The following is a 16,578-nucleotide window of genomic DNA, read 5'->3' on the forward strand; positions in this document are numbered from 1 at the left end:
AAAGTCCCTACTAACGAACTGAATTCGATTAACGAAAACGAACGTATATGATGATATGATGAGATGTTTTGACACGTTATACTTTTACGATATGTTTACGTTTACGCTTTTAAGATCAAGAAACGTATTTTTATTACTGTACTTTTCACTGTTGCTTGTTATGTATATGTGTTCGTTATAAAGTTACAGGTTTATTGAGTCTTTACACTCACTAGATTTGAATGATGTAGGTGAGCAAACTGATCAAGAGATTGGAGGTGCAGAAGACTGACTAAGCGGAGTTGGATGTCTGCACGTGAACTCGAGGATCTCATTTCTTCCGCATATCATGTTTATGAGATAGGAGTGGACATGAATATTTTTACTCATTCATTTATTATGTTTTTGGTTATCAGGATTTTTACTCGTTCATATTTTTTTTATTTTTTTAAATTGCAGTATTTTCACCTAGTAGATGATTACTATTATTTTTTAAAGGTGAAATTTTCTGCAATGTTGCAAGCATGCATGCATAATTTATGAATTTTTTCGAGAATGAGCTTGTAAAAAAAATAGTATCATTTTTAAGTCGTTGATGTTTCATCACATCCACTAGGTGAGTGACACATCATTGGTGACACATCATTGGTGGACATGATTTATGAAAAACATAGCAAAACTGAAACGTCCATTACTTTTAACTTTAAAATCCTGCTAAATATTTTTTTTCATTATAAAATTCGAAACATTAATTAAAAACAACACAACTTTTCAAAAATCCTAAAAGCATAAAAATTCTATAAATAGTCAACCACCAACATCATACGTCAACATTTAAAAATAATCCAAAATTGAACTTCAAAATAAAGCATAAATCTCTAAATAGAAAATCCTCAAAATCTTTTTGTAAAAATTTAAATACTAATATGTGCGGAAAATAAATATCCATCGGAAGTGTACTGCCGGACTCGATCCACTCAAACGTCAGCGCCTCCATCAAAATCATCCTCGCCTACAACCATCCAAACCTTGTGAGTCTAATGACTAAGCACGTTCTAAACATACGTAACAAATAATACATATACAAGCACATACATTAAAATCATATTTTTATTAAAATGAGCTTGTAATCATAAATATATCATAAATCGTAGCTGTCAATCATTTATCCTTTTGGGTGAAGTTTGATCCTTTAAGTGACTAGCCTTTATCCTCTGGTCGACTGATCGGTCTTAGCTCACCATTGCGTATGGGAACAGGCACTAGGCACCGACGTAAAATGAAAATACGATCATTGGGCTCCCTCTGGGGCCTTCTCCCTCACGATATTCCCAAAAATCATATATCATATTCTCTTTGTCACGGTCAATTCACATTCTTCAAAATATTTTTCTTTTCCTTTTTAAATCATAAAATATCGTGTCATTTCCACATTTGAAAAACAACATTTTAACAGTAAAAATTGTACAGCTTTAGCATAAATCATAAAATTCCATATTTTCATCATAAACATTTTAAAACATCATTTAGCATGCGTTATGATCCTTAGAGGGCTGTCAAGCCTTTCGTACCACCCGGGACGAAAAATAACCATTTTACCCCTGGCTCCAAATTCCCGATTTTGACATTCTTTTACCTTTATTAACTCGAGCCTATCCCATAGTATCATATAAGCTTAAATTTTACTTCTGATATTTTTCTTATATGTAAACCCAACCCTTTCGATTTAATTATTTAATTACTAAACTGTAAAACGTTTTAATCCCGAATAAATTCAAATTTAAATATTTTCTTCCCAAAATTTAAACATAAATTTTTCATCCCTAATCTTAACATGACACCTTAAAATACACACATAAACATTTCTTAGACGTAAAATTAACCTCCTCGACTATTCCCAATTCAGTTTAAAACTTAACCGTATGTCCCGGTTTTAACCCGAATCGACTCAAAACTTAACCAAACTTTACCAAACTTGAACCATACCTTATTAACACCTTATTAACCCTTTTTTATCTCAAATCAAGCCAATTAAAACCCTCGAACAAGCCTAGATACATGCTAGAAAATTCTTGCCCTTGGTTCGAAAACCCTAACTTGGCACAACCTTGAGTTCCTTCAAACCTAGGCCCTAACCATCATGTTCAGCCCCTAGGACATAGAAGGAACCCTATACTAGCTACTGGACCAAGCCCTATAGCCCACGCATGACCACAGCCCTCAACCCGTCAACCCTAGCCTTGCGCGACCCACACTTCAAGCTACAGCCCTAAGCCTTGCACCATCCTTCCTCCAAGCCATCGAGGACCATGAATAGACCCTACTAGGACCCATTAACATGTCCCTACAGCAGCTAATAGCCTGCTTCTTCCTAGGACCAAAAACGCAAACCCTAGTTCCTAAAAAACCCAATTTTCATTCAGCTCTTTCATCCATATTGTCCAGCCCTTAAACATGCTATCTATGGACCTTAAACATGTTTAAAATCGTCCCTTCCCATAGCCTATCATGGCAGCCCCTTTGTGCATCATAAGCATGAGTTTCAATGCATGAAAATCAAAGTTTTAAGATGTACAAGCCATAAAAACGAAAATAAAAGGACGGTTTCATATTTTTCACGCAAACATGATTAAACACACATAATATGATTTGAATAGTGTAGAAAGAAGGTTTAGAAACGTGCCATAGCCTTTAAAACTGCTCGAAATACGAACACCGTAGCGGTGGAACGTCGGTGACGAACGGAGGACGATTTCTATTTTTTTTCTACCCTTTTCTTGTCAAAAACCCACCTTGGTATGCAAGGGAGTCAAGGGATCGTTTTTGGAAAGAAGAACGAGGAAGAAGTCGAAGAACGAAGGAGGAAAAAAATAGAAAACTTCCCTTAACTTGCAAAGAAGAAACTTGGCAGCTTTGAATCGGACGCTTGACTTGTACAATAATTCAATTTCAGTTAAAGTACATATTTTTTATTGGCATGTCCAAATTTTCTTACAACAATTTTATCGCACCCATATCTGGAAGCAAATTATTTAAGGTTGCATTTGTTGAAATATTGTTTTTCGTACTCAAGACTTAGCGAAAGTTTAAAATATTTAAATAATTTTTCCGTTTTGACAATCAAAACTTTCTTGGGCGTTGTTTGATTCAAGTTCAAAAATAAGATGTTTCTGATTATTTATTTTTGCGTTCTAAACACTAGACATCAAACTATTTCGAGATTAACGACGATAGTCATTCTTGTAAGTCCCTACGAACGATCAACTGGATCTCTTTCGATCTTCAATTCTCCGAGTCAGATCCACGATCGAAGACTGAATTTCTCGTCTAAGTTGCATTAGAAAAATAGACGATGTTTTGCATTGAGAACAACTTGTAACGTACCGTATTTTGAGCTACTTGAAATTTGCGGAAAAATAAAAATTTCTTAAATATAAAATAAACTTTCAAATTGTGATCATAAATAAACTGTCCAACCAAAAGTATTTGCAATAGGATAGCTCACATATAAAGTTTGCTAAAGAAAAATACTTGTTTAAACATCATAAACCAAAACGTAAAATCAGAGTAGTTGAAGCATCGCATAAAAACTTAAAAACATGGGCGGTCCTCCGGTCTAGCCTCCCGCTCAGTCCAATCCAGCTCACTGGTCCTCACCTCTCGTCTCCTCAAATTCATCCTCACCTGCATAGATCAAGTCTAGTGAGTCTAAAGACTCAACATGCATAAACTGGAAATAACAAATAATACGTAATAAAACCACATGCAGCTTTAAAATAAGACGTACATACTTGAAACTTGAACGTAATAGCATAAACGTACTTGAAACATGAACGTAGTAGCATAAACGTAGACGTGACAAGTGAGACATTCAGACACAATTCGGCAGACGTCTCGCTTCATACCTGGCCACCTATACAGGATCTGCAAATCCTTGTACATCTTGGTACCTCCTGGATGAATGGAGTACGGAGATGCATGTGCCTCTCTCAGAATATCCTCTCTGATCGAATCAACACTAGGCACCCACATCCTCCCTCTGTACTTCACAATACCATCGGACACTGTGTAGAGTACACTGCCCTTGGCTTCATCCTTCAGCCTCCATTTCTGCAACTGCTCATCTGAAGGCTGACCTGCACGGATTCGGTCAAGCAACGAAGACTGAACTGTCATATTAGACAGCTTAGGGGCTCTGTCTTTAGGATAAACCTCTAACCCAAATCTCTGCATCTATGACTGAAGAGGTCTCTGTACTGACAGTTGTGCTACTACTGCAACCTTACGGCTCAAGGCATCTGCCACAACATTAGCTTTCCCCGGATGATAGCTAATTTCACAATCGTAGTCTTTCACTAACTCTAACCACCGTCTCTGTCTCATATTCAGCTCTTTCTGCGTGAAGAAATACTTGAGACTCTTGTGATCAGTAAATATTTGGCATTTCTCGCCAAACAGATAGTGTCTCCAAATCTTCAACGCAAAGACAACTGCAGCTAACTCAAGATCATGAGGCGGGTAGTTCTTCTCATGCACTTTCAACTGCCTGGAAGCATAAGCTATCACCCGACCATGCTGCATCGAAACTGCGCCTAGATCGAGCTTAGATGCATCGGTGTATAGTACAAAATTGCCTTGACCTGCTGGCATGGCTAACACTGGCGCTGTGATAAGAGCTTACTTCAAAGAATCAAAGCTCTTCTGGCACTCGTCACTCCAAATGAATTTAGCATTCTTCTTAGTCAATGAAGTGAGTGGCACTGCTATCGAAGAAAATCCATGAATAAATTTCCTGTAGTAGTCTGCTAGGCCTAGGAAACTGTGAATCTCTGACGCATTCTTCGGTTCAACCCAATCCTTAACTGCTGCTACCTTAGCTGGATCCACCTCAATGCCACTGCCTAGAAATTACATGACTCAAAAACGCTACCTTCTCCAACCAAAATTCACACTTACTGAATTTGGCAAACAACTTGTGTCTCTGCAAAACCTACAACACTGTACTCAAATGCTGAACATGCTCCTCATGGCTTTTCGAGTAAATGAGAATGTCGTCAATGAACACTATGACGAATTGATCTAGGTAGGGCTGGAATACTCGATTCATCAAGTCCATAAAAATTGCTGGAGCATTCGTCAATCCGAATGGCATCATTAAGAACTGCGTAATGCCCATACTTGGTTCTGAAGGCTGTCTTATGAACATCTGCATCTTTAACCTTCAACTGATGATACCCAGATCGTAGATCTATCTTAGAGAACACTGTGGCTCCCTGCAACTGATCGAACAAGTCCTCGATCCTTGGAAGTGAGTATTTATTCTTGATCGTTACCTTGTTAAGTTCTCGGTAATCGATGCACAGCCTCATGCTCTTGTTTTTCTTCTTCACGAAGAGCACTGATGCGCCCCATGATGAGAAACTAGGGCGGATGAATTCTTTGTCTAGGAGCTCCTGAATCTGCTGCTTGAGCTCTAACATCTCAGGTGGAGCTAGACTGTACGGTGCCTTAGAGATTGTCACGGTGCCTGGAAAAAGATCAATTGAAAACTCCACATCTCTCTCTGGTGGAAGGCCTGTGATGTCATCCGGAAAGACGTCAGGAAAATCTCTGACTACTGGAACATCAGCTATTGACGAAGTGGGTACGTAAGGTGCAGACACAATGCTGGCCAAGAAAGCCTGACAACCCTTGTGCATAAGTCTCCGCGCCTGCATGCAAGAGATCATGCGAGGGAAACTCCTCCATCTCGCAGGCTCAAAAAGAAACTGCTCCATGCCCAATGGTCTTACCAACACTGATCTTTTCTGAAAATCGATAAGAACTATGTTCTTCGTTAGCCAGTCCATTCCCAAAATGATATCAAATTTTGGCATTGGCAACACGATTAGATCGGCATACACCAAGTGGCCTTGCAGTTCGAGATCGATGTCTCTGAGGACGCTAGTAGCTGATAATTCTTCCCCTGATAGGACTATCACTGAATAACTTACGTCGAGTCCAATAGACTTGACGTCCAGATGATTGGCGAACATCTCTGAGATAAAGGAGTGGGTGGCCCCTGAATCTATCAAGGCCTTCGTGGCGACTCTTTTTATGAAAATATTTCCTGAGAGATGATAGCACAATGCAAAACTTATATCCTAAAAATTCTAAACTTAACCTCAAGCACAGTAGAAATTTATATCTCAAGTCACCAAAATATTAAATAGCACGCTAAAAATCCCAACATCAAATTCAAAACATGCATGGAAAAATAATACGGTGCTTAACTAAATGAGTTTACCGGTCAATAATGTCGTGTCTGGGTTCGCCTCCTGAGCATGCATGGCGAATACCCTTCCCTGGGTCGGCTGCTTCCATTTTGGGCACTCCTTTAACATGTGATCGCTGGCTCCGCACTTAGCACTTGCCCGATCTATATAAACACTGTCCCGGATGCTGGCGGTGGCACTTCGGGCACACCGAGTACTCACCCGGCCTCTGGGAGCCTTCTGCTGTGGAACAGGACCCTTGCTCTTCGGTGGTCCCTGAAATGGCTTCTTCCCTGGCTGCCCCTGGAATGGCCTCTTGAACTGAGGTCGCTGCTGATGCTATTGCGGCGGTGCCTGATAGGGCCTCTTGCCCTGCCTGTTGATCTCAATGTCCTTTTGGTTCTGTTCTGCCATCAAGGCTATAGATACTGCAACGGCATAAGTAGTCGGACCAGCAACTCTCACATCAGGGCACAAGATCGGCCGCAAACCGTCCATAAAATGCCTCAGCTTCCCCTGGGCATCATTAGCTATCAGGGGCACAAAGTGACACCCCCTTTCAAACTTCCAGACAAAGTCTGCCACGTTGTTGTCTCCCTGTCGCAGCGTCATGAACTCCCTAGTTAATCTGGATCGTACTTCTTCAGTGAAGTACTTGGATTATAAAACCTCCTTAAACCCATTCCACGTCAGCGTCTGAAAGTTCACTGACACTGATGCACTATCCCACCACAGTCTGGCGTCCCCTGTCAGAAAGAATGTGGCACATCTGACCATATCTGCATCTGGCAGCTTCATAAATTCAAAAATCACCTCGATGGATTTAATCCATCCCTCAGCTATCATCGGGTCAGTGGTCCCCAAAAACTCCTTTGGGTTCATCCTCCTGAACCTCTCATACACTGCCTTTGGTCTGGGACTTGCCCCCGTGTCCACTGCTGCCTGGTTCCCCGCAAACTGTGCGAAGAACTGAGTCATACCTGCAAGCTTCTATGCCTGCATATCTGGCGGTGGAGGAGGAGGAACGTCTCTCCCCTCCTCTCGAGCCTCCCCGTCTTCATCCCTCGCTTCCCGGTTAACCATACGTCTAGGAGGCATACTGTTCCAACAATTTATCCAACACGTAAACCCAACATGCATGAACATAATATCAATAGCATAAGATGCAAGTAATTTGAACTTGAAACATGACATGTTGAAATCATGACTTAATGCTTAATACATTGAATAATTCAAAACCTTAAAACTTATAGAGTTAAGGTGTGGCTTCGTGAGCTTCTCGCAACTGGCAGTAGGCATAACCCTTTACAAGAACACCGCTCTGATACCAACTGAAACGCCCCAGATTCGACGACTGTCCTCACTGAATCAAGACGAGTCTTTCCAGCGTGCTTATGTCCTCACTCACACGCACCCTAGGAAACTTTCCAGGAGGTCACCCATCCCAAAATTTTCCCAAGTCAAGCACGCTTCACTTTGAAGTTCTTATGTGATGAGCTACCAAAAAGAAGATGCACCTTCTTGATATGAGTATTACATATCATCTTTTAAGCCCTCTTCAACTGTACAGTCCATTACATTGAACAGTCTCGAAATCCCTCTCTTTCCGGTATAAAATCGGTTCATCCATGTTCCCTCGGCCTAGAAGCCTGCCAAGAGCCGCTCATTGTCCGTGCAACCTCATGGCACCGACGATCATCCCCAGCCCACTTCGGCGTCGGGCCTCACATGACCACCAGCTTCCGCTTGGTTCGTCCCCGAACCACACCGTACTAGGAGAGGTCGGCTCTGATATCAACCGTAACGTACCGTATTTTGAACTACTTGAAATTTGCGGAAAAATAAAAATTTTCTTACATATAAAATAAACTTTCAAATTGTGATCTTAAATAAACTGTCCAACCAAAAGTATTTGCAATAGGATAGCTCACATATAAAGTTTTCTAAAGAAAAATACTTGTTTAAACATCATAAACCAAAACGTAAAATCAGAGTAGTTGAAACATTGCATAAAAACTTAAAAACATGGGCGGTCCTCGGGTTTAGCCTCCCGCTCAGTCCAAGCCAGCTCACTGGTCCTCACCTCTCGTCTCCTCAAATTCATCCTCACCAGCATCGATCAAGTCTAGTGAGTCTAAAGACTCAACATGCATAAATTGGAAATAACAAGTAATACGTAATAAAATCACATGCATCTTTAAAATAAGACGTACATACTTGAAACTTGAACGTAATAGCATAAACGTACTTGAAACATGAACGTAGTAGCATAAACATAGACGTGACATCATCATAAGAATTTTCCTAAACATACTTGCATCATACATACTTGAGCATACATAACATTATTTTTGCGTAGAGATATGTTTCAAAGCAAGTGACCCATACATAAAACGCCTGATCAGACTAAACCACAGTACTGGGCTAACAGGGAAGATCCACTGCCACATACATAAGATCCTCGTTCATGCTTTAACGGGTGGATTGGTCCCTGTTCATGATTTGCCACTTTCCAATCCTGATCTAAACCAGGTCATACTTTACCAGGGTGGATTGGTCCCTGGTCATGCCTTACCGCTTTCCAATCTCATACATAATTTGGTCCCAAAACATTTAGCCCTCAAAAACATGAAATATTTTCTTTTGCACGTCGAACATACTTACTTGGCATTGAGAAATTCGTTGGATCTCGCTTGACGCCACTGCTGCACATACTAACATGAGTTCAAACACTTATCTTTCATAGCTTAGACGTATAGCCATGCTCACACCCAAAAATGACAAATTTCCTTATGACGTTCTAAATCTCTTGGGACTTGACCTCGTTTAATCATCGTACTAAATCATGACATAAAACCCCAAACCAAATCCTATATTTTTATTTTCATAACCACAAAGCAAATCCTACATTTTATATTGAAATTAAAAAAAAAATTTAAAGGGGGTACACGGACCCCAGTGTATGGGTCCGGGTAGATACTGAAAATTCGCATTTTGAAGGAAAAAGTGCACGGCTCCTGTGCCAGGGTCCGGCTACAGGTCTGTGTAGGTGCTGGAAAGGACGAACTAACGATAAATCACTACACCTAAGGCTTATTCCTCTTAACTCGATGATACGGACCATGAACCAATGCCTCGAGACCCATCCTAGGATGCTATGGCACTTAATAAAACTCCAACAGACACCCCAAAACAACTACGCATCACAAACGACGCAACCCAATCCGTGAACACGACAATTGACACCAAATCAATTCTTACGACTTTTAATTCAACCGAGTGCCTAACGACACAAAACGAACACCAAAAATCATCCCAACATCATTCTTGATGTACTTAAATGCAGCAATGATCACCCGTCAATCCCCAAAGAAGCTTGCAACAATAAAACATCAAGAACACATTTTTCGAAAAAACACAGTTTGAGCAGTCCCATGAAAACGATCATAACACACTCATTTCTTATCCAAATATTTTGAATTTACTGTCAAATCGAAGGTATCAAAATGTTATACGTTTTATATGTTGAAAGTCTTTCCAGAAAATCGACCGAAAAGTCGCAGTATTTAAAATGATAACAAATTTTGAGTTTGAGATCTAAAATCGTTTCAAAATCGATCCAACCATTTTTGCTCAAACTTTTGCATAACATTCACATGTTTTTCATACAATAAACATCAAATTTAATAATATGACAAGATCGATGCGAAAACGAAAGAATATACATGCCTTTTGATATTAAAATTTAACGAACCGACGATACCGAAGCAAGGAAAGAAGTGAGGGTTGATCCGAGACGACCGTGGAACGATTTTCTAGCAACGAAATCAACGAAAACTTGTTAAAACTGAGAGGAAGGGGCGGCTGCTCTAGAGACAAGAACCCTAGCTTTTTCTTGCTCTCAAAGAAAATAAAAATCTGAATTGTGATTGTGTGTATGTGTGTTGTGTGTTAAAAACGTGTATGTGTGTGTGAGTTTAGTGTTAATTAGGGACTAAATATTACTTAATTAATAATTAGTAACCAATTAAAAATGTTAACTCACTTTTAATTTAATAAAATACTTTAATTTAAAATAAAATACACACTAATTTTATAAAATTCTCTAATTAACAAAATACACTTGCTAAACTTTAAAAGTTTTAAAAATCTTAAAATCACTAAATAAATAAATTAGGCTTGAAAATGATAAAAACTTAATAAATCATTTAAAATGCCCCAATCCTAACTTAAATAAAATAACACATTTTAAAATTGTCAAAAATCGTCGCCGGTCACTTTTCCTCGATCCCGCGTCGAATAATCGCCTGAAACATGAAACTCAAGAAAATATTTTAACGTGCATCGCATAAACATAAATAATTTAAAATAATGCAATTTCATAAATCATGCATCTCAAAAATCATTTTAAATTTGATTAAATAAATTAACAATTAAATAAATGCATAGGATTTACGTGTACTGATTTTGTGCTCTACACAACTCATCAGAAGGTGGCGATCATCGGCGGCAACAGAGGCAGGCGATGACAACGGCAGTTTGTGGAGGAGCTCGGTCGAAGAGCTTGGTAATACAAGGTTGCCGAAATCCTAAGTGAGAGAGAGAAAGAACAGATATAATCAATATATAGATTTTCTCACGTTGTTGTCTTATCGACTTTTGATAATATATTTTTATTATCAATCAATGGATCAATCATAATCTTATTAGAACTCTTTTACATTCGTGTGTTTTTCATTTGTCAAATTTCTCATGTATATTTTTCAACTTTTGACAAACTTTGATATAATTAAATAACTATTATTTAATTAATTGATTCTAGATCCTTCTAAAATATTCTTTGAGAAACTCGTTAAAATCTACTAATCAACATTTAACTAGATTTTCCATGTTTACTAATTAAAATTTTTTAAGATTGTCAATTCATATATATTTCCAATCGACGATCAGAGAGTATTGCTGTGACGAATTTACAAAACTCGTTAATAGAATGAAAAATGAAATTTTGAATGTCAAAATTTTAAACTATTCAATTTTTTACAAATGCCGATTTTGGAATTCTTTCACTAATTAGGCAGTTGCACTCTGCTCACTAAATTAGCAATCAATCTAACTTCCAAAACTTCCAAATATGTAATATACTTATAAACTCTTTATAAGAAACAAGTTTGATTTCAATCAAACATAATCATCAAACTTAACTCCTTGAATTTGACTAACTGAACATGAATACATATTTCAAATACGTGTGTGACCCTCAATGGTTCAGAGATACAGCTAGTCATTGTTTCACAACTTTATGTGATTCAAGACAACACTTTGTCCTTATTCAGGCGTTCCCTAATTAGCCTCAATATGTCATCAACCACTTGATCAAAAACATCAAAACTCAAGTCTGATTTCATCCATCAGATCATGGTAAGAAAGTCTATTAGCATCACCCTATGATCCCTTGTGCAAAAGGCACTAGAACTTCTTGCTTGAAAATTTGCGGAAAATTAAAAATTTTCTTTTTTAAAAGAACTTAAATGGCCTCATTCATAAAATCACTGGTGAATCAAGTTCAATATTTCAAAATATTGCAGTGGAAGAAAATAAAGTTTGCCAAAAATCACAATTTAAAAATATCCAACGACTGATAAAATGTTTGCGGAATAAAATAACAATTGCTGCTCTGAGGTCCTCGGGTGCCACTACTGCCGACCCAAGCTGGCTCACTGGTCCCCGCCCTCGGCCCTGGCCTCATCAGTACCTACAACAATCAAGTCTAGTGAGCCTAAAGACTCAGCATGCATATATCGCAGGTAGCGAGTAAAAATCTGAATTAAAATATGCATGAGATAACATATCCTGTCCTGAGGCATGCTGAAAATAATCTGTACTGAGTAATTATAATACGTGCATAACTGAACTGATAATCACAGTAAAAAAAATGTTTGCTCCTTGGAGCCTGTACTGAAATAACTGGTAAAATTTTCTGTTGAGATTATGTTTTACGCCTGTGGCCCCTGCACTAAGCTGAACTGATCGGTAACTGGCTACCGGGGAGGCTGAAACTGAACTGAGCTGGCCGGTCACAGGCGACCGGGTGGTACCATACTGAACTAATCGGTCACTGGCGACCGTATAAAATAACACTCCCACATAGTGAATGAACCACAAGCCATATCGCATAAATCTCAAAAATAATCATTTTCTATTTAATGCACGTAAAATAATTAACTGACATAATGAAAATGTCCCGTAATTTTACCAACTGGATTGGATTGGATCGTCCCCAGGCTCGCTGCAACCTAACTGTGCCATGAAAAATATGCAATAGCTTAAACTTGACCAACTATGCAATTTACGTTCAAAAGATGCGACTATGATGCCTAATGACTTCGCATTTAATCAGGACTCCGAGCCAACCTGAACCGACACCGAACCGACGTATAGTCATGATTAAAATACGCTGAAAAATAAAAAAAATAATGCTCCTAAAATGATAGGGTCGAAATCTAGGTGGAATGGAGGCCAAAACACGAAACGCTCTTTCGAGAGTCAATTTGGCACATCGCACCGTAAATTCTCGTACCGACCTCAAAAATGATCCAAATGACGAACGGTCGAAAACATGACCTTCCTAACTCAATGAGGCACTGTCCAGTCCAAGGCCATGGGCTAAAAGCCAAACAAGAACTCGAACGAGCCACCGAACCGACACAGCAACTTTCTGAAATTTTCCAGCAGCTGCAACCTTGCTTGCATCGCGTCGTTTGCGAGACTTTTTGCCATTGGGGCTTGAACCACCGACCAAATCCTCTCCACAACGTCCCAAGGAATGATTCGAACCATGGCTAAGGGCTTTTGGCCAGCCATAGTTCGCACCATTCCAGCAACAACCGAAAACTCATACCGAGAATGCTTTTGTATGCGTGTGTAGTGTGTTGCTTCGATTGATGTCTCGTGTCGTTCCAGTGGCCATTTGATTGACCATGGCCCGATCTAGACATCTACGGGCATGGTATGAACCGTGGCTAAGGGCCATAGGCCAACCAAGATCCACATCAAACCACACAATTCGAAAAACATGTTGCTGTCAAAAGAAGGGAAACCGAGAGGGGAGGGGCTGTTCTTGTTGTTTATTTAAAAACCGATGAGCCATGGACCAAGCCACCAAAAGGGCGACTTAGTGACGTCTTAGACATGCTAGGGGAGTGATCCAACCATGGCTAAGAGCCCTTAGGGCAGCCAAGATCAGATCCAACCCCTTGACATAAAAACTGAAATTTTCGAACACATGAGAAGCAATGGGAAAGTTGCTGTCATTCTGAATTTCCAGCGAGCATGGGGTTAAACCAATGGACAAAAGTGGTCCTAATGCATCCTATTACATGTATATAGGTCGCCTTGGGAGCCTGGAATCAAACCAATCACCTGAAACAACAAAACTCAGAAAAACGTGAAGCTTGTCATGAAAGGGCCGAAATCTGCATGCATTATTTTCTGAAAATTCTATGATGTATTTCGGTTTTTGCATGATAAAACATGATCATGTACTGAAAAATAATTGATAATATGACTTGATTGAGGTTTGAAAGAAATCTAGACATGCCTGGTTTCGTTTCGAAAGAAAACGAACGAAACGACGACGACGCGGCACGGAGGAGATGGAGCGCTTCTTTCCTTTCCTCTTCTACTCGATTTTTCTCCCTTCGCTTAGCTATGAGTCCCACGGTTTTCCTCTCTCAAAAACACTCTGAATTTCGTGACTAAGGGAGGGGATATGATGGTTAGGGGAGTGAGGGAGATGGGTGCAAAATATAGGGAAAGAATCAAGACCAAGTCTCCATTTTTTTTTTTTGAATTTTGAATTGTGGTTTGCTATCAATTCTACTTGGAGGGATTATGGTGGTGCAATGACCGATTCTACATGCTCATCTAGACTAGGATAATGTTCTAACATTAATTAATTACATGGTGCTCCCAAAAATCCTAGATTTATCCTACTAATTACCTGCAAAGAAATGGTCAAAGTTGATGAGTTGGCAATTGAATCCTCTAGTAACCAAGGGGTGGCCGAAATCTACTAATAAAATGAATGTGGAGTGTTATTTATTTACTAGATTAATAACTCTAAAAAGTCTCACTAATCCCTTAATTAATTTATTGAATAAATCCTTAATTAAGTAACTCAAATGAGCTTATTTTCTACTCACCTCAAGTTGCATAAATAAATCCCCAAATCTCCTTATTAACTTAAATTAACTTACTTGCTAGCTAAATTAACTTCTGGAAATATTTATCAAATCCTAAATTATATCTCAAAACTCCAACTTCAGTCCGGCCTCAGTGAAATAACTGAAATGATAAAAATCAAACCACTGCAATGAAATAATAAAATAATTAACTTCAAACAAATGCATTTAAAATAATCATGCGATGAAGTCAACTAAATTTTAAAAATCTAGAATTATGCATGGCTTATACGTCTACTGATTTACGGGTTTTACAATCCTTCCCCCCTTAAAATAAATTTCGTCCTCGAAATTAGAACTTACCGAATAACTCGGGGTATCGATCTCTCATCTCCGGCTCAGACTCCCACGTAGCTTCCTCCTCTAAATGGTTGAGCCATTTGACTTTGACTCGCTTAACCAACTTGTTCCGAAGTTTCTTCTCCTGCCGGTCTAGGATCTGCACTGGTCTCTCCTCATAAGACAAGTTCGGAGTAAGCTGCAACGGCTCGAAATTCAGCACATGTGAAGTATTTTCCATATACTTCCTCAGCATGGAGACGTGGAACACATTGTGTACTCCGGCCATATTCGACGGAAGAGCAACACGATAAGCTAGCGTCCCAACTCTGTCAAGGATCTCAAAGGGTCCAATGAATCTCGGACTGAGCTTCCCTTTCTTGCCAAATCTCATGACACCCTTCATAGGTGCCACTTTCACAAAGACGTGATCGCCCACTGCAAACTCTAACTCTCTCCTCCGCCGATCGGCATAACTCTTCTGTCGGCTCTGAGCAGTCCTCATCCTATCACGGATCTTGACTACTACCTCTGCTGCCTGCTGGACAATCTCTGGACACAACTCTGCTCTCTCTCCTACCTCATCCCAATGAACAGGAGATCTACACTTGCGGACATACAGTGCTTCATACGGAGCCATACCTATAGACGACTGGAAACTGTTGTTATAGGTGAACTCAACCAGTGGCAAGTTCGTCTCCCAACTCCCTGAGAAATCGATGACGCAAGCGCGAAGAAGATCCTCCAAAATCTGAATAACTCGCTCCGACTGCCCATCTGTCCGCGGATGGAAAGCTGTGCTAAACAGCAACTTCGTACCCATAGTCGAATGAAAACTCTTCCAAAACGAGGAAGTAAATCTGGGATCTCTGTCAGATACGATAGAAACTGATATACCATGGAGTCGGACTATCTCTCGGATATACAGCTCTGCATACTGAATCATGGTGAAAGTCGTCTTAATAGGCAAGAAGTGCGCTGATTTGGTAAGACGATCTACAATCACCCAGATGGCATTCGATCCTCTGGCTGACTTCGGCAAACCGGTCACAAAATCCATGGTAATGTTCTCCCACTTCCACTCGGGAATAGTAAGAGGCTTGAGCAAACCTGCTGGTCTCTGATGCTCGGCCTTCACTAACTGGCAAGTCAGGCACTCGGATACAAAACGCCTGATGTCCTTCTTCATCCCTGGCCACCAATACAATAGCTGCAGATCTTTGTACATCTTCGTACTCCCAGGGTGAATGGAGTACGGGGACGTATGGGCCTCTGATAAGATGTCTGCACGGATAGAATCACTGCTAGGAACCCATATCCTGTCTCGGTATCTCACAATACCGTCGCTGACTGAATACAAGACACTGCCCTTGGCTTCATCTCTCTTCTTCCACTGTGCAAACTGCTCATCTGCGGCCTGACCACTGCGAATACGGTCCAAAAGGGAAGACTGAATGGTCAAGGTAGATAGACGAGGAACTCTACCTCGAGGGTAAGTCTCAAGATCAAACCTCTGCATCTCAATCTGAAGAGGTTTATGCATCGTCAAATGAGCCATCACTGCGACTTTTCTGCTCAAAGCATCCGCAACTACATTAGCTTTACCCGGGTGGTAGCTAATGTCACAATCGTAGTCTTTCACAAGCTCCAACCAACGCCTCTGACGCATGTTCAGCTCCTTCTGCGTAAAGAAATTCTTGAGGCTCTTGTGGTCGGTAAAGATCTGGCACTTCTCTCCATACAGATAATGCCTCCAAATCTTCAAGGCAAAAACTACGGCCGCTAACTCCAGATCATGGGTAGGGTAATTCTTCTCATGGATTTTC

At 40.0% G+C, this 16,578-nt stretch overlaps 1 long non-coding RNA gene across 1 annotated transcript in view; it reads right to left on the reverse strand.

The window, feature by feature from the left end:
• Positions 1–3,555: 3,555 nt before the first annotated feature.
• LOC142539144 (uncharacterized) overlaps positions 3,556–16,578 on the reverse strand; it is a 42,913-nt gene continuing 29,890 nt past the window's right edge. Inside the window, exons 2-3 of the long non-coding RNA XR_012818839.1 lie at positions 10,690–10,822; positions 3,556–3,663 (exon numbers count right to left, since the gene is read on the reverse strand). This is a non-coding gene — a long non-coding RNA (uncharacterized LOC142539144). The remainder of the gene's footprint in view (positions 3,664–10,689; positions 10,823–16,578) is intronic.

The sequence above is a fragment of the Primulina tabacum genome, chromosome 3 (assembly GCF_025594145.1).
Source record: "Primulina tabacum isolate GXHZ01 chromosome 3, ASM2559414v2, whole genome shotgun sequence".
NCBI classification, from domain to species: Eukaryota; Viridiplantae; Streptophyta; class Magnoliopsida; order Lamiales; family Gesneriaceae; genus Primulina; species Primulina tabacum.